At 41.1% G+C, this 10,890-nt stretch overlaps 1 protein-coding gene and 1 pseudogene across 1 annotated transcript in view; both read right to left on the minus strand.

Annotated features, from left to right (window-relative positions):
* Positions 1-3,565: 3,565 nt before the first annotated feature.
* Positions 3,566-5,300, minus strand: LOC120290857 (annotated as a pseudogene).
* A 4,437-nt stretch (positions 5,301-9,737) lies between these two features.
* LOC104432661 (biogenesis of lysosome-related organelles complex 1 subunit 1) overlaps positions 9,738-10,890 on the minus strand; it is an 87,395-nt gene continuing 86,242 nt past the window's right edge. Inside the window, exon 3 of the transcript XR_005548535.1 lies at positions 9,738-10,174. The gene's annotated coding sequence lies outside the window, so the exon portion shown is untranslated. The remainder of the gene's footprint in view (positions 10,175-10,890) is intronic.

Raw genomic sequence — 10,890 nt, forward strand, 5'->3', positions numbered from 1 at the left:
ATAGGTTCTACTTGCCTCTCGGATTCCATTTTCTATCTGCGACGAGACTATCGGGCAATCCCTTGGCTGGCGATTTCTTCAGTTTCAAGGGCTTATCGGCAACTGCTTTCTCAATTCTCTGCGGATAATTTCAGATTAGCAAAACCATTGGTGTTTCCAACTTCCTAGTCAGGCGTGCGCCGAAATTTGCATGACCGAATCTTATTACAGCGTAAACCCAGAAATAGTACAAAATTTACGGCTGATCCTGATCAATTGAATCCTACATAATGACACTAACTACGTGATTTTCCTTAGATGACACGGAATCGAATTCGCCATAACAGATCCACTATCTAAATCGCCTTTTCACTTCCTAGCGGTTGCAATAAACGCACATTCAATTTGACGAGTACAGAATTTAAGAATGCGATCTCTCCATCATCAGTTCAGTATCCATTCAGTTGCGGCGGCAAACCGACGGCGACGCTGACTTCAACAACGGCGTAACTACAGAGTATGAAGCGAATCTCGAGCTCACTTTCGGAGGAGTGTTTGGGCTCTGATTCAGGCACCGACGGGGCGACACTCTCTTCGCCGCCGGATCGACGGCACCGCCCTCGCGGAGAGCGGCGGCGGCGGCCGATGCATGGGATCTGAGCTTCCGCTTCTGAGGAGTGGAGTCGCCGTCGGAGCCGGCGAGAGCCTCCGGGAGATTCTTGGGGGCGGGGGAGATCGGAGAGCCGCCTCGTTTGGCGATGGAAGGCATTGCCGCGGACGAGCGAATGCTGAGGAATCGGGATGGCGAATCGGTAGGGTTTGCTCGGATTTGAGGAGGGGAGGGCAGAGATGGCAGAGATGGCGGAGATGGATATAAGCGGTTTTGTTTTAGCGGGAAGGGATGAGCGCCACCGCTTCGTTTCGCGCCAGTACGCGCTCCAAACTATTGCTTTTAAAATTGCAAACCGTAACTTCTTCTTTTTCTTTTTTTTAACTTTTCTTGTGTTTTTTTGCTTTTTCAAAATATCACGAAACGGTGTCATATCCCTTCGAATCCAAGATTCCTTCAAAAAAAAAATCGAAAAGAAAAATAAAAAGGTTCTGAAAAACTATGACCATGATAAAATCATGCAACTTCAGGAGTGTACAACCGGACCGGGTATACCCGGTTCCCAAACTGGCCCACCTGGAAAATAGGATTGGGAATCGGTTCTCGTTATAACTGGTCCGGGAATTGATTTCCAAAATTCAAAACTGATTTAAACCTGTCTGGAAATAGGTTCCGAGTGATTACCCACCCGAAAACCAATTCCCGAATCAGTTTTGGAACTGGTTCTCGGACCAATTTGTAAGTAAAGGTCCAAAACCTTTTTTTTCCCCTTGATTTCTATTATTACTCCCACAATCACACGATGTTTTTCGTCTTGACTCTTTCAAACACGCATGGCACTCCTCCTTTATCGTTCCTCTTCCTCACTTGCTTCCCTCTCTCACCAGCTCCCTCCCGCATCGTCCAATAGACAGACGATGTTCATAGTCGCCAAATTCTTACGTATCACATGGATTGACTCGTCTAATTTATCTTTTGCAGGAGGAGTTACGCTTACATACATGTAATAATTGTGGAAATAAGACTAATATTAGACCCATGTTTGTTATTAATTATTTGCCTTATGATTTTATTTATTATAATTAGTCTTGTAGATCCTTAATTTTTCGTTTAATCAAAAAGTTCATATATTTATTTATTACAAGCGTTTAATGTTTCAATACAAATTAGGAGAATTACCTTATTTTCTCGCGTATTAATATAAAATTCGAAGTTGTATAGGATATCGGGAATTGCAAAACAAGTTCTAGTGGAAACGGGGTTAACCCTTGAACCGGATCGGAAAAACATGATAGATCGGGTATAGGATCCAATACAAATACGGTTGGGTATATGGTCCAAAAAAGAAGAATCGGTTATAAAAGAGTCGAAGACGGGGTTCAGTTTAGAATTCACCGCCTTGGACCCGATCACCTCTAATGCAACTCATTACGTGACTGGATTTAATGAGGCCAATTTTGTAAGATAACATGTTTATTTTAAATATATCATAAACAAATTTGATTAAAAATATGTCGTAAATGGGTGAATCCATATTTTAACTCATTTTTTAGGCTCACACCTACTCAAGCTGAAAATTCCTCAAATGCAATAAATAAACAAATTCACATGTTCTTCTCGGTAGGTATGATTCTGAATGACTACATAGTCGACGGTCATAGTTGAGACTCTCGCCAATGCCTTCATCGCTCTTCTATTAGATGCCAATTGCGTCAAGAGTTTGGAAGCCTGAACCAGACCAACCTAGCCGTTTCGATACCCTTCTGCAGGCAATTCAACATCATAATCAGCCGGACAACCTGCAGATCCTCCAAACTCAAATGAAATCTCACCCCTGATCCTTAACTTCGAACCCAGAAATTTCCCCTCAAGCACGAATCACGAACCCTAGGAGGAGGGGAAGGAACATGCCAAGTGAAGAGCACGACCCGGGGTCGACGAGTGAGCTCGACTGAATAAGTGCGAAGGCATGACGAGGAGCGAGTACCCGAGAGGCATTGAATCTGAGTCCTCCGGTAGCGAAGCCGACAAGATGAAAAGAAAAGGCGAAAAGACGGAGAAATCGGAGAGGCGGTGAGGATGATAAACCTCGAGATATTGAAAGACTTACGATCCTTCTTTTGAGGTCCAGAATATAGTCATTTTCTTGAGTGATTTTCTTATATTTTCTAATTTCTCGACTTATTAATTTATTCTTTCATCTTTTAATCTAATCTAATGCCACTATTTTGCTATTTATTGAAATTAATAAATTAATTTCATGGAGTGGATTTGAATAGTGAAAAGCACCTCTTGACGATTTTGTAAATCAATTATTTCCTTATCACGCTCTTGATTGATCAATATGTTTTCACTCTAATCTGAATTTTCTCTTGCATATTGCCATAAAACAGTTTAATTTAAGATGGCAGGAGGGATATTAATTGCATTTTTGCTGACGCGGTATTCTGAAAATCGTGGGTTGATTTTCTTCTTTATATAATATGGCTGAAACAGTATTATATCTATATATGTATTCGATTCAACGTGTCGGTATCTATATATTTTTAAAAAGATTTATGTGGTTCAAAGCTGGTGTCAAGCCAAGAAGAACAAAATTACCAACTTTTATCTACTTAAATTGAAGTTGTTGAAGTTACCAACTTTATAGAAATCAAATTACCATCTTTTCTAACTAAGTTTTCGATTATATTGATATCATAACCCTTAACCAAGTCGCTTACTGACATTCATTTGGTCAAATTTCAATCACCAACTTTTCTATATAATTTACTCACTTTTATTGAAGCTATGCACTCATACATGAATTTACTAATACATTCTTTTTTCCCGTTGAAATATATATCTCTCATTGAACGGGTACTATTCAGAAGAATAGACTTATCTCATGGTAAATGAGGACACAGATTTATCATTTATCCATTTAATGAAGCTAGAATTTCCAAGTACAAGCATTAAAATAAATGGGTTTTTTTATAAAGATATATTTAAGATTTTCCAGGCAAGACAAATACAAACTCAAATGACAAGAAAATAAAATGATTACATGCATCGTCGTCCCCATGCACACCAATCTTTAAGACCTATGCGCACGCTTTCTTCTCGATCGCGAAGACCCATCGGTCAATCCTTCCTTACTTATCTGTCATCATGCAGCAGTCTCGGCAAGATCCCGCGGATGCAAATTGACGCGAAGCCCGTTCTTCATGAACAGGGTGAGCGACATCTTCTGCTCCACGCGGTGGCCCGGCGCCAGCGACAGCCGGTAGCGCAGCAGCACCGCCGACGCCACGGACTTCATCTGAAGATACGCCAGGTCCTTCCCCAAGCAAGTCCTCGGTCCCGCGTTGAAGGCCACGAACTTGTAGCCGTCTTTCGGGGTCTCGAACCTGCCCTCGTTCTCTGAGATCCATCGCTCCGGCCTGAACTCCATGCAGTCCTCGCCCCAGATCGACTTCATCCTCCCCACCGAGTATATCGAGTATGTAACCGTCGATCCGGCTGGCACGTGTGTCCCGTCGGGCAGGACGTCGTCCGCGACCACGTACTTGAAGTCCTCCGGCACCGAGGGGTATAGGCGCAGGGTCTCGGCCAGCGCCGCCTTGAGATAGACCAGCCTGTCGGCCTCGTCGAACACCAGTGGGGATTCCAGCCATTTCTTGTGATCGTCGCCGCGGGTATCCTTGAGGACCGTTGCTATCTCGTGCACGATCTTCTGCTCGACTCGGGGTTGTTCATGACCAGCCAGAAAACCAGCTCAGTGCAACGGAGGACGTGTCGCGCCCCGCGAGGACGAAGTTCAGCGCGATCCGCTGGAGGACGGAGCTCTGGAAGAGGTTCCCATCGATGTCCCGCCTTTTCAGGAAGCGCGAAAGGAGGTCATCAGAGGGACTCGCTTTGCGCGTCGATGGCATCGTTCATGTAGTTCTCCACGACTCTGAGGCTCTTCTTTAACCTCTGCTCGGCTCCGATACTGAATATCTTCTTCAGCCTCCATAGAAAACCAGGATAAAGCAGGCGCTGAAGGGTCGCTTCAGTGGCCTTGTCGAAAGCCATAGCGAAAGGGTTTTCTGGTAACTCCGGCGAGAGGGTCTCCGGGTCTCTACCGAACGTGAGCCCGCAGATGTTGTCGAACGTCAGGCGAAGCAAGAGGTCTTGCAAGTCAATGGAGATGCGCTCGCTCGCGGCCTTGTCGAGGATCTTCCAGAACCGGTTCTTGATTGTCCGATTCACCCATCGGTCCATGGCCTGCCTCAACGTCCGAGTCGTGAACTCCAGGGCCGCCGTCTTCCGCTGCAGGAGCCATGTCTCGCCGTCGCTGTTGAAGATCCCCTGGCCGAGCAGGTCGTGGAAGGCAGTCTGCCATGTCGGGCCCTTAGGGTAGTTGTCGAACCGCGTCCGGAGCACATGCTCGATGTTCTTCGGGTGGCACGTGACAGTGTAGAACCCTTGCTTGCGGGCCAAGAAAGGGAGGGCAATGGTGCACGTCTGGTAGGTGGCGGCGCCGCCAGTGGCGCGGAGGTGGCCGGCGATCCAGTCGTGGAGCCTCCTTCGGTTCATGAAGAGGGACGGCAGGCTCCCCACGACCGGCCACACCTTCGGGCCGGTGAGTTTCCGGGCCAAGAGGTAGAACCAAATCAGGTAGGCACAAGCGAGAGCTGACAAGTTGAAGAGGAGGACTGACGTTTCCATGGTGTGGTGTGGACGAGGTCGCTAGCGAATGCGAGAGAGAAGGTGATGAGTTGTTGTTAATATATAGTGGGATATGCGTGAGGAAGATGTAGGAGGAGTTGTTAGGAAAAATCTTTTAAGTCAAAGGGGTTGATAGGAACCTAGTAAAAGGAGGAACACAAGAAAGCTCCCTGAAAATCCATATGCGGTATCAGTCGTGCATATGGTCACCTTAGTAGTTGCAAGGGTACAACATGAAACTATGGTCATTTATTTATTTTTTAATTAAGTTGATGGAGTGTGATTTCGGTGTATCAACTCATAAATAATGGAAATTTTTGGCGCCATTAGGGTTGCCTCTAATCATTGAACTTACATGGCATCTGCTTTTTACTAGAACTGAGAAGTCAATTAGAGAAAATTTAGCTTTATGAACACATACAATCCTCTAGCTTGGGCTCTACATTAATCGATAAAGCGATGTAGTTTATTCACTAAATATTGTAGGAAAGATTGCACACATACGCTAGGTCAAATGGCTATAAAATGCAAGATTGACGCCACTTTTTTCTCGAAACTTCTAACTTGCCTCATTATCTAGTAAATAAATATCACAAAATAGTTTCGGTGTCTATTGTTCTATTATCGAAGTGATAACAATATTGGTCATTCGACAGCTTCTGCTTATATGGGCAGTTCACGTGTCACTGTATATTATGAGTTGTAGGACTTTTATGCATGATTATAGGGTACATATATAGACATAGGAAATAGTTAGGATGTATTGAGCACATTGCTAATGTGATAAATACGGTCAGACGTCGGTGTCACTTGGAAATCACCTAACGCCCTTTGTTATTGTTTATATAGTCGAACCTACGTTTCTTTTTTGGGAAGGTAAAGAAGTATATGCTCACATGAAAGGGATAGTGGACAGTGGAGCCTACCAATTAGACTCCAGTTTCATACTGCTCTTGTTTTCTTCTTCTTCCTCCTCGTCCTTTATCTTTCTGTGCTGTTGCTTTTTATATATGTATAGCAATCATTTTCATTATTGTTAAGACGTTTCTATTGCTTTGTTAAGACCGGGGGATTAGAATGATGTAGGGCTAGGGAACACGTAATCTGTGGATTTGGGTTTCAAAATATCTGTCTAAGCAGCTGACGCATGAGTGAATATGGTATGGAGTGCTAAGTTGGCTTGAACTCGACCACTTAATCAAAGGGCCAACAATACACAGCTAATACCTAAAGTTGAAGACTTCCTGTTCCACATACCCAATAAAAATAAGGGCATGTCTTTGCGTGGCAAGTCTTGTTGTACAATCTAATGAGGGAGGGAGAGTTTAGTGGTTGAAGACGGTTTACCGGCAATGAGAAAATGGCATTAGATGTGAGGGAGAGAACCTGAAACGTGCATGAGAAGGAGAGAACAGGAAGTGATCGCAAGCAAAGTTTGCTCTGATTTTCCTTTGGGGAAAGTATAAAGAATTAGACATTTCTTGACCATTTGAACTTCTGATGAGTGATTTTTTACGTTTGTTTTTGGTTTGGATGCGTCTTTTAGCCGACTCTTTCCATTCTTGCATTCGTCAGAACAGATGTTACGTTAAGAAAAGTAGGACTCTCGACTAGGGTTTTTGGACCTTGTTTACAAGCCTCGCAGTTAACGTTGTGTTAATAAGCTTACTTCGTTTTATTGAAGAAAATTATAGGAATTTCAGTAATTTTGTTCTAATTCCCTAATAATTACATACTTAAGCTTTGAAAATTTTATAAATATAAAATTAACTGTTGCTCATTAGGTTGTACTTTTGCTTTGGTGATCTTTAATTTATTTATGCAAGTGATTAGTATTACACGATATGATTTCACACTTGATCCTCACTGTACTCTCCTCATTTTGTGCGTCGATCCCACCACACTTTTGTTGAAAGTAAAACAAACTTTGAAATGCCTTGCTCCACGTAAAATAGATGGGATTGTGAGGGCTATATATAAGTGTCAAGGTCTTCTATTTTTACTAATGTAGATGACGGGCTTAGTGTGCTAGACCCTACTATAACTGTGTGCAGGGTGCATGATTTTGGATCAGATTTGGCACTAATCAATTATTATTATTATTTAACCATTGGGTTTGCCTAGTAGCCACCCTTCCAACATGGAAGGAGAAGGTGGAGGATTCGAATCTCCACCATCTTGGGGGTTGGAGTGGGGATGATTTAGTTTCAAGTGTGGGTTTCGACTCCCACACTCTGCAAGGAGACATGGTAAAAGTCTGAAAATAAGAGTTAGAATAGGAGTAGAATAGGATCGACCAAAAAAATTATTATTATAATTAGAATTTATAATTATGAAATAAGTCCTATTGAAACATTGTAAGTGTTCGCATAATAGAGTTATGGTTATTTTTAGAAGTTATAAATTCAAAATAAAATATATTTTTAATTCGAATTTTCAATGTGTCTTGTGAAAAACATATGTTCACAATGCAACATTTCTTGAAAGGTTGCATTTATTCTTAATGACTAATATAAATTCATCATTTTCCATCTCATACTTTCCGTCTTGTCGATTTTTATTTCTTAAAAATATAGCATTTGTTTTCAATTATTTCATTTGAGAGTTCTTAGAGAGATACTAGAATTGTTATGTAGTATCTTAATGAGACCTTGTTGTATATTGAAGATTTTTACCAATAACCATTAGCAATGGTGTGATAAGAATGTCCTTTTTCGTCCACCTTCCACTCGCTATGACATTGTTGTCATTTTGAGTGTAAGTTTTGGTGCCGAGATTTCCTTTGTATAGTTTGGTTAATGCTCAATATATTTCTTACTTTTACCAACAAAAAAAAATGGTGTGGGGCAAACAATTCCTTGAAAATAGTATATTTTCATAGCTCAAATTTGAATTCCTTTATTCCTTGATTAAATTTATTAACAAAACCTTTATTTCTCAATCTACACAAAAAAAAAAAAAAACGAAAGTACACTTCTCTCCCCCTCTCCCACATAATTTGTTGGGATAATTGTCTAAAAAGTTATAAACCTACTATAGAGTGGCCAATTTGATCCTAAACTTTTTAATTTTCTCTATTTAATCTAAAGCATTTGTACGACTTGCCAATTTAATCCTACTTCCTTTAACTTTTCTTTACTTTTTTACTTCCTCTTCTCGCCTAGATGGATGCCATGGTTAAGCTCTACTACAAAACTCCCATGGCCAAGGCCGCCATGCCTGAGCTCTATAGTAGAGCTCTCCTAGCCATAGCCAAGATCTGCTATCTGCTATGGAGCTCACGTGACTAGTCGCGGCCCTTATGAGCACAAGGCTCACCTTGCACAATTCGCAGGGACATGAGCTTGGCTCGCCGCGAGGCGTGACCAAGCTGCAAGCTTGTCATCGAGACACGAGCGCAAGGAGAGAGGTAGCAGGCGATAAGGGCATCAACGGCAGGGTCGGTCTCCTTTTATGACAAAGACATTGGGCTAGCGGTTCAAAAGTTCTGGGTGTTCTGAGGTGTGTGCTCGAAAGCAATTTTTTTTAAAAGAAAGGGATATATGCATTCAAAGTCGTAAAACTCTTGTTAACAAAACGTAATTTAGACCTAAAACTTCCAAAAAATCTAATTAAACCCCAAAACTTGTCAAGAAAACACAATCATGTTTTAGAATTTTCAAAAATTACAATTAAATCCTAAAATCAAGTCTTTTATTTGATGACACTTTTTGAAAATTTTAGGATTTTCTTGTACTTTCAAAATAAGTTTTAGAACTTAATTTCATTTTTTGAAAGTTTTACAACTTAATTACACTTTCGAATAAGTTTTATGACTTAATTACATTTTTTTAAGTTTTAAAACTCAATTACATTTTCGTAATAAGTTTTAAGATTTCTAATACACTTAACCTTTAAATAAAATAAGAGCCAATGATCACATGTAATGCAAGCATAGGCTAATATCTTGAATCAACAAATCAGAGCTAGATCAATTAGTTTTAGTCTTTTTGAAACCAATTAGCAATTTAAAAAAAAAGAAAGAAAGAAAGAAAGAAAGAAAAGTTGAGATAAGGACGCTCTTTGCTCAGACATAATCCAACAACTTCAGCATGGGCCTTATCTCAATCGGATTAGTTTTTGGCACCAAACAAATGTGAACCATAAACTTCACATGAGCGGTTAATTCTTATGAATTTTCGTGCAAAAGCTCAGTCCCATAATTGGAGCACACCAAAAAACAACCATCATCCTACTCATCATTAACTCACACTCAACTCAATATCACCAAATCGAGGAAATTTTTTTTTTTTTTTTGGTCGAAAAGGAAAATGTTCGGTCATAGATAATTTAGCAGGTGGACTTTCTCTATGCTTCCTTGTTCTCACGCAGAGGAGGTTTAATCTTCCCTTTTTTTTATAGGTAAGTCAGAATTCATTGCATCATCACTAACCAAGAATGTAGACTAAGCCCCCTATAAGCCAAATAGAGTAGAAAATCAATTCAAACCAGCAGTACCATCACTATAAGAGCGATACATGAAAAAAATCAAATTAACTAGGAAATTGAAACCCCAGTAAGCACAGTATTGAGCAACTAAAGGAGAGGAGGCTATGCTCGAGACCCCAATGTCCTTCAAGTACTATGTTTTAGAGCTAAACAAACCAGCTTAATCACTCTATCCCCGAGAAGAGCAGTGCTTGACAGAGGTAGAAAATAATCCATTCCGCACCAGCTTCTACTATATAGCTTTCATCCATGGATAGCAATAAAAAGCTTCTTCCAAACCAGGGAATAGAAGTTGCAGCCCAAAGACAGTGATCTCGATTTTCATCAGCCTACATATGTAAGAAGCAAACAGGAGATGTGGCCCAAATTGATGCCCGAGCAATAATCCAATCCAAAGTCGGAAGCCTATTCAAGAGAGACAACCAGGAAATCATGGCAAACTTTAGGTATATTAGGGGAAAAGAGTGTTTAATTGTTGGTACAATAAAATAAAGCAGCCGATGCAGTAGCAATGGCTGCAATAACATTGGCTGCAATAAGGGGTCGATGTCATTATGTTAATAAAAACTGGCTCGATGGTATCTCAGCAAATTGGTCCCCTACAGAAACAAGGCTTCATAATAGATGCAGCGGGAAGAACCAAATCAACCTATGCCAGTCCACTTTATTACCAATCTATCTCACAAGATTCCAAGCAGTAGCAGGAGGCAAAGCGCAGCATATAGAAACAGTACATAATAGTCCAACATCAATAACAGAGTTAGGAGGAAAGTGCCACATAAAGCAGCTTAGATAGCTACCAAATCATCCCATCTAACACCAAACCAAATGCCAGTCCCTGTCTTGAATTATCTCAGCTACTTTAGGCATAGGAGACAGAGCGGAACATTGTAAAGAACTGTTCAAGAATATCATCCAACAAGACACCACGAGGGTGCCAATTGTCGTGCCACAAGTATGTCGATATACCATTCCCAATTTCCCATGAAGCGTACAAGATGAGGTTTCAGCACATCATGAACTTCTCTTAACACCCTTTCATGCATAAGCAGAGTTTGTTCCGGCTTTATCAGCCCGGAAACTATCCTTAATCAAAGAATGATGTAATGCCAGTAATCAGC

The sequence above is a fragment of the Eucalyptus grandis genome, chromosome 2 (genome assembly GCF_016545825.1).
Source record: "Eucalyptus grandis isolate ANBG69807.140 chromosome 2, ASM1654582v1, whole genome shotgun sequence".
NCBI lineage: Eukaryota > Viridiplantae > Streptophyta > Magnoliopsida > Myrtales > Myrtaceae > Eucalyptus > Eucalyptus grandis.